This window comes from Kogia breviceps, chromosome 16 (genome assembly GCF_026419965.1).
Source record: "Kogia breviceps isolate mKogBre1 chromosome 16, mKogBre1 haplotype 1, whole genome shotgun sequence".
NCBI classification, from domain to species: Eukaryota; Metazoa; Chordata; class Mammalia; order Artiodactyla; family Physeteridae; genus Kogia; species Kogia breviceps.
In genome coordinates, this window is record NC_081325.1 from 12834471 (window position 1) to 12850676 (window position 16206).

At 46.1% G+C, this 16206-nt stretch overlaps 1 pseudogene; it reads right to left on the reverse strand.

The window, feature by feature from the left end:
- Positions 1-14789: 14789 nt before the first annotated feature.
- LOC131743493 (TOM1-like protein 1 pseudogene) lies at positions 14790-16206 on the reverse strand (annotated as a pseudogene).

Below are 16206 nucleotides of genomic sequence, written 5' to 3' on the forward strand. Positions count from 1 at the left end.
ACTTACGTGCATTCATTATGTTGTCATACAAGTTTAAGAAATCAGCATCACCTCATGTGAAGGCCTAGAGCATCTAAGAACATGAAATAGAGTCCTAATGAGGTTCTGTAATTTGCTGAAACATGAGCTTCTCTGCTTGACCATCTGGCAGGGATTTGGGGCACCAGTGACCAGAGGGAAACAGCTCTTGTTATTTCTTCTGCATAGTCCACTTTTGGGGTTATTTTTGTTTCATTTAAAAGAAACTAAATGCAGGTGAAGGGCGTAGCAGCCCATTACATGAAAGTTAGCAAATCGTGCTGTTTTCATTTGAACCACGCTTTCTAGAATTTATCGTTGACCAGGCACGACGCAGGCGGGAGTGGAGGAGCTGCTGACCAGAGCAGGCAGGTAACAGGAGCCGGGCTGAGGGGCTCCGGACGGGCCCAGGGAGCAACAGAACCACAGGTAAGCTTCCATCTGCATTTTCGGGACAAAAAGGACACAACCATATAGTAGCCTGAGAAAGCCTTGCCACTGTCACTCTCCATTCTGGCCCCAAACCAGACGTCTGTCAATCATCCTCAGCCTGGCCGGCTCCCTCAACCCAGCCCTTCTCACAGCCCATCCACCACTCCTCGGGCTGCTCATTACCTCAAGGCCTCTTTAAACCGACTGCCCCACTTCCAGAACCATTGCCTAGACTGTCCCCAAGACCTCTGGACGAGGATCTGGGCCTCACATCAGAGCCCTCCCACCGTACTCCCATGAGACTGCTGGCTGAGGGTCTGATGACACCACCAGTCCATTCAGCCCACTACCCAGCACCCCGCCACGGCTTCCTTGTGTTCCTCAACTCTGGTGGGTGAAAAATCAACTGGGGAGCTTATTTCTACGAGCAGACTCTAGGGCCCCGTGCACCCAGGTGATTCTGATGTGGGTCACCCCTGGGCACATTGTTGACAACATGAAAGTAAGGGATGAAGCCCGGACTCAGGAGAGCACAGGAATCCCTCAGGAGGGACACAGTCTCATCTGCCCCTCCCTCTGACTCCCTGCACCTCCGGCAAACCCACCTACTACCAGTGGCTGAGATCTACCCCGTGCCTGGGTTCTTCGTGCGTTCCCTGCCCAGAGAGCTCCTCTTTATCTGCACCACCTGGTGGCACTCCTTGCTGCAACTTGACCTAAACCAATTCGCCCATTCGCAGGCTTTTTGGCAGGTAAAGGTAGTCCCCAGACCCCACATCTTCACTATGTCATAATGAAAACAATTTTCAGGATCAATTTCTGCCACATTGTAGAAATACATCTTCAGCAAACACATTTTAGCAAGCAAGCGAGCATGAGACCATTCACAGAAGTCTTCTGTGAGCTTGGGAAGTCCAGCGCCTTTTTCGGCGACCTGACAATCATTGTACATGGAAGGTACACTGGAAGCAGATGCACTGGTCATCTGGAAGCGGGATCCCATTTAGTCTTGTAATGCCATTGGCGACCACACTCCTCCAACCCAGTCATTTAGGAATCAAGCCTTGGGTACCAGCCCAAGAGTACAGGCTAAAGACCTTGGTCGATTGTTATACCCTGGCTATGGAGCAGTAGGAAAGGTCTCTAAAATACTGTAGCCAGTGTGGATTGAATTCACATCGATGAAATACCATTAATTTCATCAGTGATGCTAATTAAGAAGTCAGTAATTTCCCCACTGAAAAGTCAGTCTTAACATTCACTCTCCTAACTAATAAAGCTTCTGGTCTCCTTTGGGATAAGGAAGCTGGAGCTCTGGCCCTTGACTTTACGTTGAGACTCTACTATTTAAATGATCTGGAGTGTAAATTTCTGATCAGGGAAGCTGGCCCCTAGCGTGCAGAGAGCATTAATACATATACTATCACGTTGCCTATACTGGGTATTTTAAAGTAAATTACAACAGCATCACACTTACTGTCCTAGTCACAGCTCAGGGGTCCCCTCCTCTATGAGGCCTTCCCTGACCCCTGGGTTAGCTTCCTTACCCCTGGCATGTCCCTGTCACTGCAGAGCAGTGTATTGTCATAGCTTTCTAGCCTCTCCTCCCTTGTGACTGAACTTCTTGGCAATGGAACTCTTTTATCTTGGATCCTTAGGGCAGTGTTGGATTCAGAGTAGATTGTCAGTAAATGTAGCTTTGCCAAATGTATAGATAAATAGGTGAAGCCCAGACCCCTGGGCAAATTTGGCAGGAATATTCAAGGGCCCTCCCACTCCCCACTGCCCTGGCACCCAAAGCCGCAGGTTGCCTCTCCCGCCCTGCACTGTGGTCCTTCCAGAGAGCTCCATTCTCCAGTTACTGTCACAGCCAGTTCTAGGTATTTTTGCCATCAGTTTTTTTTGCTGTAAGCATCTTTTCCCCAAACATTTTTGTCACATAACTAATTGGCCATAAGGCAATTTTTCTGTAAAAGATAAAATAACTAAAAATATGAGGGACATTAAAAAGGACATCATGAAACATGAACAATGAGTAACAAAATTAAGAGGACTTTATTGCAAAATACAAATATTTGAATACATTTAAAATGTGCATAGAGTCATGGCAATACTGCTCAAATAACTGATTTTACTTCGGAGGTTTTACCTAAACACTTGTCTCCCAAGTCTTACATTCATAGTATTTTACACTTTTTTTTTTTTAACTTTTTGATTTATCTCCTCCTTCAGCATTGCACTTTTTCCATAAAGTGTCTTTTTTTAATATAGAAATTTATTTTATTTATTTTTGGCTGCATTGGGTCTTTGTTGCTGCACGCGGGCCTTCTCTAGTTGCCACGAGTGGGGGCCACTCTTAGCCCCGGTGTGCGGGCCTTTCACTGCAGTGGGCCCCCCGCCGCTCCGCTGTGGAGCACGGACTCTAGGTGCACAGGCTTCAGTAGTTGTGTGTGGGCTCAGCAGCTGTGGCTCGTGGGCTCTAGAGCGCAGGCTCAGTAGATGTGGTACACGGGCTTAGCTGCTCCACGGCATGTGGGATCTTCCCGGACCAGGGCTCGAACCCTTGTCCCTGCATCGGCAGGCGGATTCTTAACCACTGCGCCACCAGGGAAGTCCCCATAAAGGGTCTTCCTTCGTTAAAAGATGTATCAGCCATCAGTTTCTAAATACTAGGATGCTATTTGTCACTGAGCTTTGTACTGGGTAGTGAAAGCCTTCTACACCAATGTGTGCGCCGCCGTATTGTCACGTGTCGTACGTCCACTGATAGAAGTTCCAGAGTTCTATGGGAGATGTCGGTCCAACTCTGCACCTTCCAGGCTCTCGGCCTCTTTCTCCTCCAATGTAATGTGTTTCAAAATAAGAAATGCAACTCTTGGGGCAAATCATCATCATCTGTCATGATTTTTGTATTATATGTGTCAAACCAAAGGGTCAGTTAGTTTATCTTTTACGACAAAATTGCCTTACGGCCAATTAATTGGGCAGCGAAACTATTTGCGGCAAAGAGGTTTACGGCCAGAATACGGGACCTATCACAGCTGTGGGCGTTTCCCATCAAGGTTTAAGGACTCACCGGTGATATAGCAACGCCCAAAGCTACAAAAGAAGGAATATTTAAACGTTTAAATTTCTGCTCCCTACCCACCTTCATCCCGTCGGGAGAAGCGGAGCTGACAGATGATTTCAGGTAGGAGTTTTTCCTCATATTCTGGGCGCTTCAGGCCGCTGAAGGGCAGGGTCCCGGTACTGGGCCCCTCATTCTGGAAGTGACTTTTTAGTTCTCTCGTCAGTTAAAATGGGGATAGTGGTTAGTATCTGCATTGTGTTGTTTACAGCGTAAGTCAAGCTTCAGTAGAGCTCGCGCGGCAGCTTGCCGTCACCTTCCACCGTCTAGGGCGTGTTTCGTTTCCGTCTGTTTGGCATCCCTTTCCCTGTTTATCTGCTGTGGATCCTCTGGGGGTAACTTTTCCTCCTCTACCTGTCATGTGACTTTTTTTTTTTTTTACTGGGACTCGACCCCTTGCCTATCTATGACCCCACAGTCTCATGTTTAGATAAAGATCCAAGGGAAACCCCCTGCTTGCATCCATCAGCAAGACATGGAAAAGAATGCTCTTGGCAGCTTTGTGCCCAGTAATCAAACATAGATGTTGATTTAAAAATACCAGCACAAGAGAGTACGTGTTCCGTGTTATATAAAAGTACAAAGACTGGTGAAACTGATATGAGTTGTCAGAAATCAGAATTGTGGTTACTCAATGGGAGGTCATGACTGGTGAGGGCCACGCCGGGGCTCCTGGGCGCTGGAGGTCTGTTCTGCCATGTTGGGCTCCATCTCAGGAGCTGCGTGTGTTATGCAGGTCCGTTCACCTTGTGAACATTCACTGAGCGGTTCAGTGAAGATTTGTGTCCTTTTCTGTGTGTATGTTATACTTCAGTTAAAAAATGTTATTTTAAAACTTAAAAATATGCCCTGCCTCACACTGACTCCTGCAACCACCCTGAATTTGTCAGCCCTGAGCCAGTCCCGTGACCGCCATCTCCACCTGCCCCTTTCTCCTGTGGTTTTTAGGTCTGCCATCTTGGCCGCCCTGTCTTGATGAGCACTCTTTTTTCTTTTTTCTTGGCTCCATGCCACCTCCTCCACGAAGCCTCCCTCCCTGTGTAGGTGGTACCCATCTCTCAGTGCACAGGGTTGCTTGCACACACCTCTCCTTTTGCACCATCACCCTGTGTTCTCACGGCTCACTGACACACATCTCCCTTCCACCACGTGACAACTCAACTGCCAGGATTTTTCCTTTTGGCGTTGCAGGCATTTAGCACAAAACCGTGTTGTCACTGTCATTTATGTGTCTGTCTTTTCCACTGGACTGTGAACCGACATGCTAAGCCCTTGAAAATGTTGATTGAATGAATGAATAAACCAATGAGTAAGTAAATGCATGGGTCATGTGGGAAAAAAACAGTAAGCTTGAGACTTGAAGACTTGGGTCTGAGCCCTAGCTCCCCTGCTCAGTGACCTTGGGCAGGTTATGGAAACTTTGTAAGGTCTGGCTCTTCAGGTGTACAATAGAGAAAGCCCTGTGCAGGCTTCATTTTTTCCAAATCACAAAGCGCTGCCTCTCTGTGAGGTATTCCCCCTGAACAGAGAAGCCCTCAGGTGCCAGGTTGAGTGTTTTGATGACGTGGCCAAAACTCACAGGAACAGCTGCGCGTGTTTTTGAATGGAATCTATGCTCTCTGTGGGAGAGGCAGAGCCAGCAGCTTCCCGCCACCACCTGCAGACATAAATCTGGATTTCAGTTCTGGTTAGCACCTAGTAAGGCAGAAATATTTTGTTTGTTTGAGTTCTGTTCTTCTGTGGTGCCCCTTCCCAATCACACAGAAACAAAACGGGAAGCCACTCAACACCGCTGGGAGAGCCTGCTTCTCAGCAGGGCCTTCTCTGAGTGTTCATTCTTTTGGATGATGAGCTGTTTTCCCTGTTGGTGATTAGAGCCAATAACAAGGGAAACCTGTGGTTAGAAGCTCGGAGGCCTCTGTACAGACTTTCCTCGCCTCTGTGTGGCAGGAGGTTCCCACGGGGATTATTCTGAAGTCAGAATGGCCGGGCGCTTCACAGCCTGAGCCAGCGCCCTTCAGGCTGAAGGTGACCTCAGGAAGAGTCAAGCTCTCCAGGCCCAGAGCAGAGGGTAGGGCTGGGGGTGCCAGGCCACGGGTCCAAGGGGAGGATCCTTTAAGGGTGTTGTTGAGGGGCTGCAGAGGTCATCTGGTCCTCTCAACTCCTCTGTCCTACTAGGTTACTGATGGCCAGAGAGGTCATGACCTCTGCCTTGGTTGGCCACACAGGCAGTAAGTAAGGAAGTGAGAACAGGACTTGCTGATGGGGCCGGGGTTCGGGGCACTTGTACCCCCTCTGCCCGGGCTCTGCAAGCCCTTTCCCTGCCTCTCAGGACTGGATGGAGGGAATGTGAGCAGGCGACCCTCCCAGGAGCAGCAGGGGGTTTTGAGGGAACCTGTGTTCCCTGTGGGAGGGGCTGAGCCAGCGGGGCTTCCCCTGCCTCCTGCCTCCGTAGAGACATATGTTTGGATCTAGTGCTGTGTAACCGCCTGGTCCTCCTCCCCTGCCCTCCAGCCAGCACCCAGGGGTGGAGGGTCTGGGATGAGGGAGGCCCGGGGCACGCACTGCCAGTATCACCAGCTGCAGGCAACCACAGGGCAGGGGAGGGGTGGGCCCCGTGCCCTCCCATGTAATGAGGCCTGCACTTCGAAAGCCTGATCTAAAGGCCCAGGATGAAGATGTCACTGGTGTAAAGTGAAATCAAAGGCCAGAGATCCAGCTTGTCCTAAAGCTAACATTGCTCAATTATTCTTATTCTGAGATGATGTCTTTTATGTGGGCTAAACATTTCCTTTCAAATGAAATTATGGAAACTGTAGATAATCATTTTTCACGTCTTCCTTGATCAAGTAAAGTTACTGCCTGAAATGTTTTTGAAATGTTGTTTTCTGAAATCCTAGCAGAGGCCGGGTAGAGGGGGTATAAGTACCCCAAATCCTGGCCCCATGGGCAAATCCTACCCTCACCTCCTTCCCAGGGTCACCAGAAGGAGAGGGAGCCCCCAAGGATCTTGGAGAAGGGGTCTCCCCTCCATCAGCCAGGTTTCTTACTTGCAAGCAGAGAAAACCAGTTCTGGGTAATTGAAACAGAAGAGTGATCTGTGGGAGAGGTACCGGAAAGCCATCTCCATTTCAGGCTGGATGGTAGACCAGGCTCCCTGAAAGCTCTTCCCAAATAGAACAACTATGATGTTGGATCAAATACTAAAACCCTGTTTTAAATTCATTGCTGAGCTGGCACAAAAGGAAAGAGCCCCCCACCCCCCACCCCCAGAGGCTAAGCACCAAGGGAAAGTGAAAGCCCAGGTCACCTGCAAAGAGTTGTTTCGGAAAGAAAGGAGATGGGGCAGCACTGCCCCTGGCCCAGGGGTGGCCCGGAGACCCCCGAGCACTCGGCAAGGGCAGGTTCCCACCGAGAGCGTCGTGGGTGTTGCAGGGTTTTGTTTGTGTGCTGGTTTGTCGTTCCTGCTTTTTGTTTTATGTGAGAAAATGGGAGACCTTTGACATCCTCATGGAGATGGAGTAGTTGAAATGACTGGCCGAGGGTGAGAATGATGACATTCACAAAACACATGTCCATATGCAGGGATTTAAAAATAGAGAACAGCAGGAAGTAGGAAGAAAAGCCACTATGCTAACCAAAATGATGATCACAGCTGCTGTGATTGAACTTCAGATTCCTCTGGAGTTTTAGGCAGCGCCAGCCCAAAACAAAAGAGGGAAGCAGAGCACCTACGGTGACTGATGGCTACCAGCCCCCTTGGGTGCCCACTGGGCGCCCGTGTTGTTTTGCGACTGAAACGCGCTGTTTCTTATCCTCAGAACAGCCACGTGAGGCGGACAGCATCATTCCTATTGTTCACAGAAGGGGCCTGAGAGGCCAGCGGTCTTGTCGAAGGCCACACACAAAGCTTTCCTCACAATAAACTTGGAATTAATTCCTCTTTATACGTGGGACACTGAGGCATCAAAGGAGCAATGGTTTTATAGCACACGCAAATGCAGTTTTTATTTGACTTTTTCTATAGTAGCCAAGTTCTGTGCAAGGCCCCGGGTTCAGAGCAGGGGTGACGGTGCGGTGGGGAGACTCAGGGGCCACTCGCCACTGCAGTCCCAAATATGACAGTCGTGAGGAATGCAGGAAAGTGGCAGTCCGGGTCTCTAATTCCATGGTGCTGTCGCATGGGGTCCTGACAAAGCTGCGTTGATGCTCATATTTTATTTGTAGATAAGCTATATCCCAACGATTGCACCTATATTCCAAACTAGTCCCCAGTCTCTGTTCTTGCTGAGAGAGGTGGAGGGCCCAGCTGAGGCTCCTCAGTCCTTTCAGCTGCTTTCTTCATGTAGGAGGATCAGGAAAGGAGGTGGAGGCTGAAATAGATTGTCCCGGGCAGGAGAGGTCAGGCCCGAAGGAACTGGTTTCAGTTCAGAAGGAAAACAGACAGGGCTGGAGTAGAGAGGGGAGGGGAGAGAAGGGACCCCCTCTGGGAGAAGGGCGGTGTCTGGCTCCAGCTGAAGGGCTGGGAACTGGGTCCGGGAACTTCCCCCTCTTTGCTCCCCTTCCTCCTTTCCCCCTTCTCTTTCCCTGGCCCCCACCATCCTCTCTCTCCTGCTCCCTCACCACATCCTTCTCCCATTTGCTTAACTGTGTCTTTCCACCCCACCCTGATTCTAGATGATTCTCTAGCCTATTGAAGTAGATTGGAGCCCAAAACTGCTTTGAGGAGACATGAAAAAACTAAAATGACGGGAATTAAAGGGAGATCTTCTGGGAAGGGTTTGAAACCAAGAAAGGAGGTGATCAGAGCACTTTCTAAACATAAACACCTGCACTTTTGTTCAGCTTGAGACCTAAAGACAGTATGTCTCTATTTTACCTAAGTGCCTATCAAGGTATAAATGAATATGACTTCAGATTGAATTCTGGAAAGTCAGTATTATAGAAACAGAAATACCACAACCCTGTTCTTCAGTAGCACACGGGAAGCCGGAATCCCGAAGCCAGCCGGTCTTGTGATCACCACCTCAGTACAGTCGTGGGCAGAGTGCGGGCAGCAGAGGGGACCCCTGTCCAGCGCTGGCACTGGGGCAGGCTGCCCGCAAGAGGTGGTGACAGGAAGCCAAGACCTGAAAGATGGGGGTTTTAGCTGAGAAGAGGATGTGAGGAAGGAGAGGCCGTGACCTCCCACTCTTAGGGAATTGCTACTCCTTGGGTGTCATGGTCTCCCACAGGGCGTGTGCAGGCAAAGCCAGGGGCTCCTCAGGAAGCACGTGTCTCTTAGCAGGTGCACAGTCAGAAGAAGTGGCTCAGTTGGGAAGTTCTGAAAGCGGGTATGACATAGTCCCCAACTCGGCCCTCATAACTTCAGGAGCATCCCAGGGCGCATGGGATTCAGGCAGCAGAATCTCTGCTGTGTCCCCCAAATCTGAACATATGGGCTTCCTTTAGGGACTCAGAAATGAATATTGGAGCCTGCAGGTGCCTGTGTTGGGTGGTGAGTTGTTGGTTTCCTCTTAAGTTTCACTAATAGGTTGTAATGGAAGTGGAAACAAGCCTTGTCTTTCTGGTTATGAAAGTGCATTTTCCTCCTCGTCACTAGCATGGACTTCATGGGCCTCCTGACAGGAGCCTCCTACCTGGTCCTATCGGGGGATGGTAAGCACAGAGCTTCCCGAGGGAGCTTGCCCCGTGGTTGGACAGATCTGAAGTGTTTCGCTCTTCTTCTTACAAAAAAAAAAAAAATCTACTTCATTGAAACCTACAACCATACCCCTGGTTCTAACCCTGGAAGCAGAACAAACTAGTACTGGATAAAATGAACAATTCCACTGGTACCAGGAGCCCCAGTTTTCCTTAGAGAGTATCTGTTTCTTATGGGAGGGACCTCAACATCAAAACCGTCACAATTCATTAATTAATAGGAGAATACCATCTTCCTACTTAATTTGACAAAGCGGCCTCCAGCCAGTTTATCTAAATGTGAGATGAGATCATCTATTTATGAACTGAAAATGAGGGACATAGAAAGAAAAAATAATCCTTATTTCACAGAACCTCAAATATCTGTCTACAAAGTCAGAGGATCATGAGTGTTTACATTGATTTTTGTAAGCAGAATGCAGATTTTATAAGAGCATTAATGTTTGATCCATAGACCAAAGGCCAAGGAGAAATGCAAAGTTGTTGCATTAACCTCCTCAGCTTTTCTACATAAGGTAAAAGGCAGTGTGGAACTTCTCCATGTCTGGGAATGAGATCCAGTTGTTCCTTATATACTATGATGAGAAATCCAGACCTGAAGTTCTAAGGAGAAAACTGGCACAGGTTTAGAGTGGGAGCTATTGAAGTAAATGAAAAGGCATGTGAGATATTGGCATATGGATATTGGGGTAACTCTTCGAGAAAATTGAGTAAAAGATTATACTTTGAGCTTATAAGGAAAGGCACATAATTGAAGGAGTAAACAGAAGTAAAAATTTGGGCAATAATCAGAGCAAACCATTTCTACTCTTTTTTGACAATATGGAGGTTTAACTATTCAAAAACCTTCCCGCTACAAAACATCTAAAAATGTTAGTCGACAAAAACCTAAGGGAGGTCACTACAGGCCAAAAACAAAACTGAGTCATGAATCCAGAGAGCTATATTTTGTGAAAAATACTACTACTCTAAGGTCATTTGCCAATCCCCAGTTTCCAAAAAAAGAAAAAGAAAGGGAGCCAGTAAACAATTTAAATACAAAATTTCTTTTCTTGGGACTTTGTTCAGTTTTAGGCGGTTGGTCAGATGGGGAAGGTGACCAGGTCCCAGACTGGACAGTTGTCCTGGATCAGTCAGCCTTCAGGCTTGTCAGCAGGGAATCTCTCCTTCCACAACATCCATGACTAAAACTGTACCACAGCCCACTATACCCCTAAAGCCATCTTGTTTATTAGCTGAAGATACTCACACTCCAGGTTTCCCTTTGCCATTTGTTGTACATTGTAAGTTATGCTTAGGCAAAAAAAAAAAAGAAAAAATTAGATGTAGTAAACTCAGGAGAAGCTTCTTGGGTGTTGTATTTACTATTACCTCTAACCTGCTCAGACTTGTTTTTGTTTCTGGTTGTTACCAAACCAAGAACTGGAGGACTGAGACTCATGTACACAGAGGGAAATCCTTATAGGACCAGGGAAAGGAAAGTACTCAAAGACTAAGTCTCAGTAGCCTTGACTTGTATTTTCCACAGCTGTTTGGAAAGCAGGATTAAGAACGAGCAGCGATCATTCTGGACTTCGTCGGGGGCAGCCCATGTAAGAATGGACACATGATGGCTTATAAAAGCACCCCTGAATGCCTGCAGTTGGAGGGATGTGAAATGACATCACACAGGGAGGGTTTTGGCTCAAATAGGGGATCTGTTTTCTGATGGACCCCAATCAGGAACTGCTTTCATGCTGAAGAGCTAGTGAGGTAGAGCAGAATAGCAACAGGCCGGAACAGAGAATCGTCCGGCTGACTGAGAAGGAAACAATGACTAGCCAATGTTAAATGTTCAGCAGAAAATACAGCAAGGAGGAAATCTCCTTAGAAATAATGTTTATAAGATGGCATTCTGAAAATGAACCCTAACAATTACACAGCTATGGACTGAATTCTTCTGCATGAAAAAACATCCTGACGTACAAACCTGCCATTGCGATATGGGCTGGACTGGGACAAAAGCAGGGGGGCTTACATGAGGGTGAAGGTGGCAGAACTTATGTCTCGTCAGTGTAACACCCTAAGTCACACCTGGTGAAGGGTTTCCACCCATCTTTTAAATCAAGCAAGAAATAGAGGCTAATTTTATAATTCCACTGCTTTATTAGTAGTATTTTTTACATTGTGTGATTATGGTTTTCATTTCCAAGTGTGGGTCCAGCCATCTAATGTTTCATTTCTCATCTAAAGTCTTAAGTTCAAGAAATTCTCCACGTTTTGTCATAGAGGCCTCTGTAGAGAGAGAAATTTATGGCACCGTTAAGGACAAGCATCCGGTTCCCTAGATGGGGTAAAACTAGGGAAATATCCCCCAGCCAGGAGTCTCCAATAGAACTGTATTAATCAGCTCAGGCTGCCATAACAGAATACCCCAGACTGAGGGGCTGAAACAACAGAAATTAAATTTTCTCACATTTCTGGAAGCTAGACGTCTAACATCAGGGTTAGGGTTATTTTCTTTCTTCCGGGCTTGTAGACAACCGCCCTCTTGCTGCGTCCTCACATGCCCTTTTCTCTGCGTGCTGTGGGGAGGGGGTTGGGGGATGGATTACCGGCATCTCTTCTTGTTCCTATAAGGACATCAGTCCTACTGGATTAGGGCCCAACTCTTATGACCTCATCTATCCTTAAATGCCTCCTTAAAGTCCCCATCTCCAAATGCAGTCACATTGGGGTTGGGGCTTCAATATATGAATTTGGGGAAGGTACAGTTCAGTCCAAAACAAGACTATTGCTGTATGGAAGGTCATTTGTGACATTCGAGCATATGACAAAACCCCAGACTTGTATATACCTCCCAGTTGAGAGGAAAAAGCATTGCACAAGACATAGCTTTGAATGATCTCGGGCAAGTTCCTTAACAGGGTCTTTGTGAAGGTCACATAAGATATGTGAAAATGTACAGTCCTAAGCCCTACAAATGGAAGAAAACGAATGCATTATAGTTCAATAGGACTTTTTGATCATTCTGTGTGCTCACAGTCAAAATAATGTGACTGGGTAGGGTCAAATAAGGAACTTGTATGGCTACAGTATGGGTCATTTTAGGAAAAAGCAACTTGAGTCGATCTCCAGAGTTTTTCAGGGTTAATTTTCTCATTTTGGTTCCCCTTGTACCAAAATATGAACAGTTCTACTGCCAAAAATTATGTCCTTTGCCCTATTTTCCAAAGCTGTCCTCCTTCTCCTTCCAAAAGTGAAAAAGGATTAGGATTAACAGACAAACTAGTATGTATGTGTCTTTCATGGAGAAAAAGCAGAATTCACTTACTCAGTTAGTCATTTTTCTAACAATCAAACACTCTGTCCTGAAGCCCTTTAAACTGGATATTGTGTTGAATGATGTCACTAATGTTAATTGACAGTTTGCTGGAAACTGTCTCTTAAAAACTCTCAATTTCTGTTCAAGACCTGTTTATTTTGTTACAGAATTAGAAATCAAGGAGAAACTTCCAGAAAGAAAAAGTGTGTATGTGTGTGTGCGTGCATGTGTTTTGGCTTTTATACTAGGAAGGTCATTTACAAGAGAGAGACAAAAAAAAAAGAAGAAACAAGTAGAAATGAAATTAGACCTGTGTTTATACAGTTCTCCACGTTGGCCCAGGACTTATTTTTGAAAGTTTGTAAACTAGCCTTCCAGTTTAAATTGAATAAGTAGGTGCAGCTGAGTAAATGGGGAGACGCCGGTTTGCGACCATGTGTTTTCACTTTAAAATTACATTGAAGAGGAACAGAGGGGGTTAGAAACAAAAATAAGAAAGGGAGATATAAGACAGGCTGTGTTTAAAGGGAAAATGTGAGAAAACGAAGAGTCAAAACAGAAGTACTCTTTGCTTGGCCCGAGGGGCCCGAGGCTGCTCCACCCTGATAGTAGAGAAAGAACAGCCTTCTCAGAGCCGTCCCTCCAGACCTGGCAACGGATGCAGAAACCTGCCAGGCAGGGAACCCCACACACCGAAAGGCGGGGTGCTGGCACGGGACTACAAAAGGTCAGGAGACATTCTGGATGGTCTGGATTAAAGACACGTCCATCCAGGAGGGAGTCTCCCCCTAGTGTCCCCGGGGCAGAACCAACCCCCAGTATCTGAGGATGTAACCACATTTGGAGATCAGGTCTTTAAAAGTGATTGAGTTAAAACGAGGCTGTTAGGGTGGGTCCTAACCTGATGGGACGGCGTCCTTATAAGAATAGAGCCAGCGTGTGTGCTCACAGCCCAAAGACCATGTGAGGACACGGAGGGAAGACAGCCATCTGCAAGCTGAGAGAGGTGTCAGGAGAAACCAGCCCTGCTGGCGCCTTGATCTTGGACTTCCAGCCTCCAGAACTGTGAGAAATAAGTTTCTGTTGTTTAAGTCCCACAGTCTGTGATACTTTGTTAGGACATCCCCAGCAAACTAACTGGGTGCTGAAGAAAACCACAGCCACAGCACCCATTAAGGGGGGTTATTTTCTTGCCAGTACCAACATGGAAAGAATCATGTGGCTTCTCACTTTAACACCAGGGGAATTGCTTAGTTTCTGCCTCCTTAACTGCCCAGGGCACATTGTAAAAGCCATCTGGACACTGTAATCAGTTCTGGGAGATTCTAAAAGACTTCCTTCAATTTATCCTAGTAATCTGCAACATCCCTGTTAAGGATTAAATTATGCCCCCCCAAATATGTTGGAGTCCTAACCCCCGTACCTCAGCAAGTAACTTTATTTGGAAATAGGGTCTTGTTTTTGTTTTTGTTTTAATGGTAATTTATTTGTCATTGTAATTTATGACAAACCAAAGTACAATTTATTCTGAATGTTTTCCAGAAGTCTTTCTTCCAAAAAGAAAAAAAAGAACATTTAGTATTATAAAGAATTATATTTAAAGGCAACCAATGTAGAATCCATTGACTTCTTGAGGGTACCTGAAATATAATTAAACTACAATCATCAAGGCTTTTACAATTCATAATTCTAAACATGAGTATTATTTATAAAGAAGTGCAAATTGACTTCTACTTTCAACTTTAGTTAAATGAATACACTCAGTATTCTTCCTGAATAATAGTTTTTCACATTTCATGCTTTCATCTATTAACAATCATTTTGTAATGAAACAGTCTTCATCTATTCTTATCCCAGCTCTTGTGATGATTTCTAAATGTAGGAAGGCCTGTGAAACATAAGGTGCTACACTTAACCTGGTTGGCCTCAGTACCATGAATTTTTCTTCTGCTGAAGTTTTAAGTGAATATATGTTACAACCAAGTTCTTTTGAGATAAAGCTTGAGCTGCTGTCAGGAACCATAAACATTACTCTGGAACAGTTACTCTTCTGTTTAAACTTCGTTACTACAGGGGAAGAATGTTCCACCGTGGTTTTGATGTTTTGGAATGTCTTAACTTCTGGGTCTCAAAGCTGGACAGGGTCTACCTGTTAGAGAATTGGCACCCATAATGCCACTAGTGAGCTGGTCATCTACTTCCACCTCAACAGTCATTGTGACTTTGAGCTCCTTTGTAGTGATATACATCAGTGTCTTCATAAATAGCTTCTGTGGTGACAGCAGGAGCTAATGCATCAGACTCCATTACCTCGTAGTAATTGGGTGGCTGGAAATCATTCTTTGTCATCGCTTGTTGATTGCTGGGCAAGGATGGTGGTCTCTGCTTTGATGGTGTCGCTGGAATGGTCTGTAGACTAACCGGCTGTAGTAATACTGAATTTGAATATTCCAGAAAACTCTCATATGTATTACCTGAGGCAAGGTTTTAGCTGGTCCTTTGGGCAAACAGGGGTGTTCCTGTTTTTTTCCGAGGTTAGCAAATCCACCTGTGGATGAAGACTGGGTTTCGAGTTGTTTGTTACAACAGGACTTGGAGAGCTGAAATTTAAGCCTGAAAGCTGAGCATTCAGGGTGTTGTATTCTCCCAGAGTGGCCCTATGCACTGGAGGGCTGGGACTCAGGTCAAGGAGATCAGAGGACGGGACAGAAGGTTCACTGCTGGTGTCGGCGTCTGCCCCCTGGTTCTTATTTTGCTCCAAAATCCTTTGTTGGTTTCGCGTAAACCTCTCATATCCAAGGGTGGTGTTACTAAAATCCTCATTCGCTTGAATTAGCTCAACAGTGACATCTTCATTCTCCACCACCAAGAGCAGGTCTTGCATCTCCTGACCCGTCTTATAAAGTTTCTGCAGAAGCTCTTTGTCTTCACGGTTTTCAGACCCAGCAGTATTCTCCATCAGTGTGGCAGACATCACTCTCACATTCATTTACACCATATCCAATTCACTGTGCAGTTTTGCAGTCTGTTCTGGAACCAGTGTAATACTGGAGTTCTTGGGAACTACAGAAGAAAGAGCTGGTGCAGTAGGAACAGATGGTGGTGGATTCGGTGAGATCTGAGCAGTCTCTTGTCTGGCTGTTTCAGCATCTGATGGAGGAAACTGAACATCTTTCTTAAGGAGATCCATCTTTCTTACACTTCTTTCACTTCACTTACATCCATACCTCCTGGGAAACCCTGCAACCGCATCTTAATGAAATTCAAAATTCTGTTCTGAATGTCTGTTCTCAAGGTATATCTGGGATTCAGCAGCTTAACTAGACTATCTTTAACCAATTCCTTCTTCACAATCAGACTGGAAACTTGGACCACAGTTCTGTATGCACATGTCAATAAGTGACAAGGTAAGTTGGATTTCTTTATGATTGTAGTTTTTGGAAATCCTTTTCTTCAAAGCTTTTACTGCGTCTTTTGGCCCATCGTGGGCAGTGTTAATTATGTCACAGATGTGCATAAACTGGCCCCAGTGTTCAGTCTGAACTCCAGCAAATGTAGCCTTTTCTATGTGCTGGCCCACGGAGGTTGCGAACGGGTCCCAGTGACTCTTCCCAAGAGCCAT